This window comes from Petaurus breviceps, unplaced genomic scaffold, assembly GCF_028583685.1.
Source record: "Petaurus breviceps papuanus isolate PSGF00001 unplaced genomic scaffold, PetGlider_PUasm1.0 174, whole genome shotgun sequence".
In the NCBI taxonomy this organism is placed as follows: domain Eukaryota; kingdom Metazoa; phylum Chordata; class Mammalia; order Diprotodontia; family Petauridae; genus Petaurus; species Petaurus breviceps.
Genome location: NW_027185761.1, coordinates 50,288,989 through 50,296,511, shown reverse-complemented (window position 1 = coordinate 50,296,511; position 7,523 = coordinate 50,288,989). Strand labels below are relative to the sequence as shown.

General features: G+C 44.0%; 1 protein-coding gene across 5 annotated transcripts in view; it reads right to left on the bottom strand.

The window, feature by feature from the left end:
• The window catches only part of PRICKLE2 (prickle planar cell polarity protein 2), a 351,792-nt gene that overhangs the window by 129,815 nt on the left and 214,454 nt on the right, over nt 1-7,523 (bottom strand). The window contains exon 1 of one of the 5 annotated variants that reach the window (XM_069084182.1): nt 1,274-1,992. The exons of the other annotated variants lie outside the window; for them this stretch is intronic. The gene's annotated coding sequence lies outside the window, so the exon portion shown is untranslated. Of the gene's footprint in view, nt 1-1,273; nt 1,993-7,523 lie in introns of those variants that run through there. 5 annotated transcript variants of the gene reach the window in all.

Below are 7,523 nucleotides of genomic sequence, written 5' to 3'. Positions count from 1 at the left end.
TATCTATCTATCTATCTATCTATCTATCTATCTATCTATCTATCTATGTACATGAGGAGAGCATTCAATGGAAAGGCAATCCATTTCCAAGCATCCGAGGACATCTGAATTTCCAAAATATGGTCATTATTCCAAAGTTGTGACTTACTCCTGATCCCTTGGGAGCACTATTACTGACCCATCTGTGAAAGCAATCAGCGGTGGAATGAGCTTATTCTGCCTCCAGCAAGGAAGCCAACCGGCTTCATAGTGAAGTGTGGCAAAGACAGTTTAAAAACAGACCCAGGAAACAGATGAAAGAGCAAAGCCCATCCCTGTCTCACCCACTAGAGAGCCAGCCTGTGGTTGTTTATATAAAGGATCCATCCATGACAGGCACCCTAAAATCTTCACCCTGGCTGTGGTCACTGAAGCGCTGGCAATATTACCAAAGGAAAAAAAAATAAAAACCTCTCTCACTAGGGAAATGAAAACCTGGGCAGGCTAAGTTATCCAAAAGCAGAGCTGCCTTGTTAAGGATGGCCCAGTATCTGGGGCAAACCACATCTACTGGGAGGACCCAGCTCGGCACCGATCGTTTACAATTTCCCAAAGGGTTCCTTGGCCTCTAGCTATGCTCAGTACCACAAAACATAGGTTTTCGGCTATTTTGGTGTGACCGAGTAGGTAGCTCAGAATCAGAGTTAGGTGTAACCCTCTGTTAGTAAGGTCTGAAAAGAGGGAAAAAACCGACCAGAAGAACTGACTGTGAAAACACCACCATGGAAACATGTAGCTAACGACAGAGGCGTTCATTTCTACCAGACTGGCAGGCATATTTGGGAGCTGCGTTCACCGTATCTAAGACTAAGGTATCAGCTGAAAAACCAGCCTGAAGGAGGCAAACAGAATCCTTGCCCTGGAAGTTCACACTGAGAACACTTAATGAATTCAGCTGTCCAGACCTTAAACAGCGCTGCCTGTGTAGTCACATTAGATAGCTGAGCTAGGATCATCTTCCTTCTAAAGCAATCCTCCCTCTTAAGCAGCAGGGCTTAAGCTTTTGATTTCGGGAGGGCTTCCTGCAGCGAGGACACACAATTTTAACAATTAACCTTTTCCGCCTGAAGCTAAGAAGAGTAGAAAGTGGGGAAAGAAAGGCACCAGACCAGCGCTACAAGCAAGTGCTATGTCATACTTCGGGCTCCTACCAAAACACCCATCTGCAAGAAGCCTATTTCTCCTTCTCAGAAACGGGCACTGGCTCCAACTTGGCCAGGAGAGCAGCTCATACTTGCCTCCAGGGAGGGGGAGGATGCCGGCCAAGTTGTCCAGAGTCTCCCCTGCGCTGGTCAGTTGCAACAGTTCACTTTCCTCTGTTGTCTGACTCCCAAGAAAGCAAAGCAGACTACATCGCAATGAAGCATCTTGTTGGCCCTTCCTAGGATCGTTTCCCGATCTGGAACCAGGAACAGCAGCAGGCTTCTGCCCGAGCCCTCCGAAGCCACACGTATAAAGTGGAATGCGGCTTCCGAGAAATGGGGCAGCAGCAGACGTGCGGTGCCGGCCGGCCGGCCGGCCTAAGCCTCACTCGCGCGGGGCTCGGGAGCTTCAGCCGCCTGCCTCAGAATTCCAGCTCCATGGGGGTTCCTCCTTCACCACCGTGCCCTCTTCCAAGCAAAGCCAAGCGAATCGGGCAGCCCCCGCTTCCCCTTCCCTTCCCTTCCCTGCCCGCTCCAGGCTTCACTGGCTGACCCTAGGAGGCAGCGAGGATGCAGCCACTCCGCTCGACGAGCCCGAGACGTTTAACGAGGATCCACGTAAGCTCCTCGCAAAATAATTGTCAGCTCCGGAGCTCGCTGAGCGAGAAACATTGCTGTTGCAGTGCTCCCATCCCCTGCATGCTAATGAGGCCGTGATGTCAGCAAGTCAGAGGCGCTGCATCTGGACAGTGGATTCTGCTCCCCCCAGCCCAGCCCTCCGTAATTTATTTACATGGAAATCAGGCTTCTCTCCCAAATCAATAATCCCTCAGGCAGGGCAGAGGAGAGAAATCCTCTCAACTGGCTTAGCGGTTTTTGCTCTGAGTAGCTTGGCTGCCTCGGTTCACCCCGCCCCCCCCTCCAGCTGTTTAAAAAAATGGGACATTTAAAAAGATGCTGTTTTTTCTCGTTGGAGGAGGCGATCAGATCTGGGCACGCTGACCACCCTGAGTGGCTGTTTTGGATTAAGTGCCTGCCTCTCAGTCTAGCCCTGCAAGAGCAGAATTACTGTTCCAACATTTAATAAACTGTTGACCAGTAAAAGAACTTGGTCGTTCTTCGCCCTCCCCCCCCCCCCATTAACTTTTACTTAGGTTCATCAGTCCTTTGAGGGGAGTAAATGTTTGCTTGAGTTGCCTCTCCCCCTGCTTTCCCTTTACCTCTATCTGAAAAGCAGCTGAGGGGTTTGGGGGGGGGGAGGGGGAAGATGTGCCAGCCTCCTCCTCTCCAAAAATGAATGGCAGACACCAAAGCTGGGGCCATTTGGGGCGGGGTATGTGGGCTACTATTATTTTTTCATTCCACAGATGAAGGGTTTTGAACCTTCAAGGATTTTAACACACTAAAGAGTTTATGAATATGATTAAACTCATTTGGGGGTAGACATGGAAGGCAGGGAAACTGAGTATGTTCTCTCATGCACAGAAATGTCCCCAAGGGGCCCCAAATCCATTCAGCCACTTGGCCGTCCTCTCAATCCTGTAGAACCTGGCATGATGAGCATCTCTCCCCCTACAGCTGGAGTCTCTGATGCTTCAAATGACTTTTTTTGTTCCATGTGGGGAAGTTAAATTATGTCTTTTGTTATATGTAATTGTATTAAGAATGCTTTAATAATTTCTCTCGAGTTCACAGAAGCCCTTTCATATTTGGACCTGGAATAACTTTTCACTCACAGAAATAGACTATAACAATATAAGAAGATGAGTAATGCATTACTTTAACTGTTATTGCTCACATAACTCAGATCTTGGGGGTGGTGGTGAAAGAATGACCTTTGTTATCTTATCTACCTCAATGACAAATGTTACTTCTTCAGGTCACTGGTGGACCACTGGAGTGGTGGAACACAGATCACTAACAACTGAGTACTTAACGCTGGGCAAGTCATAGCAAAGAACAAGCAAGAGAACTCTGGATTTTCAATCCGAAGACCTCGGTTCAAAGTCTGCCTCTGACACTTAGGAGCTGGGATACTTTGGGCAAGTTAATTAATATGTCTCATCCTCAGTCGCCTCGTCTTTAAAATAAAGGGCTTGGACAAGATGGTCCTCAAGATTCCTTCTGGATCAAAAACCCTGATGAATTTACTCGAATTTCCTCAGCAGTAAAACTGATGTCATAGAATCTACCCTAGCTACATTATAAACTTATTAGGGTAAGATAATGTGTCTCTAAGCACCTTGAACAATATAAGATGCTAAACTCTTTACAAACAGACATATTTATATGTGTGTATATAAACATATAAATATGTAAACAAAATAAAGATTGTTATAGATATGCCTTTAGAAATTTTTAAGAATGAGAAGAATCACCATGTGTTAGGGATAGTATAAAGAGGTCTTGTCTGTAGAGGTAAAAGAGCTAACCCAATGGCCATTCATGCTACGTTATCTAAAGGATCCATGAATCCATCACTGTGGGCATTCCCTGTCCAGATTCAGAGTGTGACATGAAGAAACCTCAGCAGACATTTGGAGAGCCAACGTGGGGTCATAGATAGTGTGCTAAACTTGAAGTTAGGATGACTTGGGTTTCAATCCTACCTCTGACACAACCCTTTGGAACCTCACCCTTCTCATCTACAAAATGGGCATGATAATACCTGTGGTACCAACTTCTCAAGGTTTTGGGGAGACTTCAATGAACTAATATTATTACTTTGAAAATTTTATATCACTATGTAAAATTATTATTAGTAGTAGTCAATGTAATAAGTTTATATGGCCAAAAAGCTTCCCTTGCTGGTGGTTAACTTCTAGTTGCCCCCAGGATGACTGATCAATAATAGTTCAAACCTTTCAAGCTTGGTAGGATGTACCTGTGTGGGCGTATTCTTTTCTCTTTAGTCTCTTTTTTGGGAAGAGAGGAAATGTAAAGGTTCTTTGATGAACTAGAGTCAGTTCTAATGAGAAGCAAGGGGAAAATCAAGATGACTTCCTGAAATCCCTTCAGACTCCATGATTGTACACTCAGCTATATGAGAAAAGAGTCAGATGATCCTTTGCATAACAACTCACATTATTAAGGTCAAAATCCCTTTGTCAACATTTCCTTGTGGCAACCGCTCTCATCCTGGAGTTCATACTGTTCCAGACAGTTGGTAATGGCCAAAGGAAGAAAATATGTTTATCAGATTCAAAGCTGATACTTTAAGTCGGGCTAACTGCTAACAACTTGGATGATAGGAACAGAATTCTAAATAACTTTGACAAACTGGGGAAGGGGGAAAAATAAGGATGCATGTATGTGTGTGTGTGTGTTTGTGTGTGTGTAACTGCTATGAATCTGCTGAGAGACAAATCAAAGACTTCTGAAATAAAACCAAACAATATAATTAGAGGAGAGAACAGACTTAGAGATAAAAACCAAACAACATAAATGTAAGACAAAGGCTCACAGCACACTGGACAGATCCACCACTGAAACAGATCTGTGGGAGACAAAAATTATACATAGGGTAACCATGAGGTTATCAGTCTGTATCATTGAGGGAAGTATCCATATCGATGAGATCATGGATCTACTGGTGTTTAAACACAGGATGATCATATGTTGAGTGTCTACTAGGTACAAGGTATCATGAAGATACAAAGATGTATAAGGAACAGCCATTGCTGACCTTATGGAACGTAACAACATGGTAGGGGAAACAGAAGGTGGAGCAGTGGACAGGGTACTGGCCCTGGAGTCAGGAGTACCTGAGCTCAAATCTGGCTTCAGACACTAGCCATGTGACCCTGGCAAGTCATTTAAGCCTGTTCACCTCAGTTTCCTCATCTGTCAAATGAACTGGAGAAGGAAAAGGCAAACCACTCTAGTATCTTTGCCAAGAAAGCCCCAAATGGAGTCATGAAGGGTCAGTCAGACAAGACTGAAACAACTTAACAACAAAAAGGGAAACAGAACATATACAGGCAATACATAAATGGTGCCATGAGAGGTTAAAGATACTACAGTCTCAGAGGAAGGAGAGTTTACTTTTAGAGTGAGTAGCTGAAGGTTTCACAGAGATGATGACATGTGAGCCGGGCCTTGAAGGACAGACAGGATTCATATAAATGAAGATAGGAAGACAGAGAGGACATTCCAGGTGAGGAAGGTAGCATGAAGACAAGGAAGGACCACTGAGGCACAAATGTAGCATTAAAAGACCCAGGGATCACAGGCACCTATACAGATGAATCAAAAGGCCAGAACTATGGTTAAAAAAAGATGAGGAGTGGAAGACTCAAATTACACAGGTGTATGTTAAAGCATCACATGCAAGGGTTGGCAAATAATCCTCCTACTACATTCTGTATTAGTAAGCACCTGAATAGCAGATTATGAAAAAAGGTTACAGGAATCAGGGCTAGTTAGCTTAGAGGAGGGAAGGTGAAGGGCTAGCAACTTTATTCTCTCTCAACAGCTAAAAAGATTTTGGGATGAAGACCCCAAAATGCCCTTCTCCATGTCCAAGTAGGAAAATAAGAGGAAGTTCTGATCAAATCCCAAAAGAATGAATTTTGGACAGTCGATGCTAGGATGTGGAACTTCTGTAGTGAAACAGAGATGCAAGAGGATGGTCAGAAAGACGTCTTGAAGTCCCTCCCGTTTGCTATACCTGACACCCTAAGAAGTCCATTTATCGCAAGGAATATTGTCAGTCTCAGAAGTGTCTCTAAAAAGTTAATTCACAACCAATCAGCACCACCAAGAAAAAGACCCATGGTCTAGAGAGCATTTTCAGGAAGTGGTGATAGCGTATGAGACAGAGAAAGAAAGGGTAAGGGAGAAAGGAAGACAGAAATAGAGATGTAAAAATCAGTCCTAGGTACAAAGAGGTAGATAATTGCTAGTTCGGTGTCTATGTTTACATTAAGCCATGTGAAGTCTGGGGGCTAAACATGGAGATTTTTTTGAGGTCATGGGATCAAAGGATCATAGGTTTAGCTCTGGAAGGGGGAGTAGAGGCCCTCATGTTCAACCCCCTCACTTTACAGATGAGGAAACAGAGGCACAAAGAGTTATGTAATTGCCCCAAAGTCACTAACAGGGAAAGAAAAGGAATCGGAACCCAGGGCCTCTGATGCTTTGAACCGTACCACAATGGCTTTCTCAGATCCAATCAGATTTATTATATGATGACCATTTCTCCCTTATAAATGCCAAACACAGAAAGAGTAAAGGAATTTGTACAAGGTGACACAACAGTTGGGTCTACACAATACCAGAACAGCCATGTAAGAAGAAGAATTTCCATCTGACAGTCATTAACTTGAATATTTCAGGGCTCCATGGCCTTGTTGGCATGGGTGTTAGTTCCTTTACTGATGCCAACAGTGGTATCTCTGCAATTTGGCAGATGGCTTTTAAGAGCTGCTGAGACTCCAGAAGTCAAAATCAATCTCATGGAGAATCTCTAAGTACTTAATGAGGTTGGTCCTTTAACAGCAAACAAGCCTGGTCCATACCTGAAGCCCCTGAGGCTTGGTAGGACCTGGACAGAGGAAGTTGGTAGGTGGGAAGGCAAAGGATGGTGAAGGGCCTGAAATTCATGGTCTAAGATGCTCAGATAAAGGAGCCAAGGACGTTGAGTCAGGAGAAGAGAAGACTTAGGGGGCTGATGGCTACCATTAAGTATTTAAAGGACCATGATGAAAAAAGGGGAAGAGACTTGTTCTACTTGGTCCCAAAGGAAAGGACTAAGAACAGCAGAGGGAAGCTATAAAAAGTCAGATTCTGGCTCAGACAGAAAGCTTTTTCTAAAAATCAGAGCAATCCTGAAGTGGAATGGGAGGTTTCAGGAGACAGTGACTGAGTTCCCTGTGACTGGAGGTGTTTAAGAAAAGACTGAATGTGAATGAGCACTTGTTGGGAATGTTGTGAAGGAGATTCTCCGTTAGGTACTGCCTGGACTAGATAACCTCAGAGGTCCTGCCAACTCTGAGGTCTTGTGAGTATGAATCTGTGGTGCTTTGGAACATATTTCATGCATTTGCAATATTCTATTAGACAAAATATTCTTATTCACTAAATTTTAAATGAGCCTCACGCCTCACGCTCCACCCCCAAAACCCCAACCCTCTTATTTATTTTCCTCTGTTAAGCCTATTGAGTCAAATGGGAAAGAACCTGGAACATGAGAGGATTGTGCAAATTAAAAAGCAAATGCTACTCCTGTCTTCCCCTACCCCTTCCAGGAGAAGATTGTTGTTGTTTTTATTTTTATTTATTTATTTTTAAAAGCAATTGGGGTTAAGTAACTTGCTCAAGGTTACACGGCCAGTTATCTCT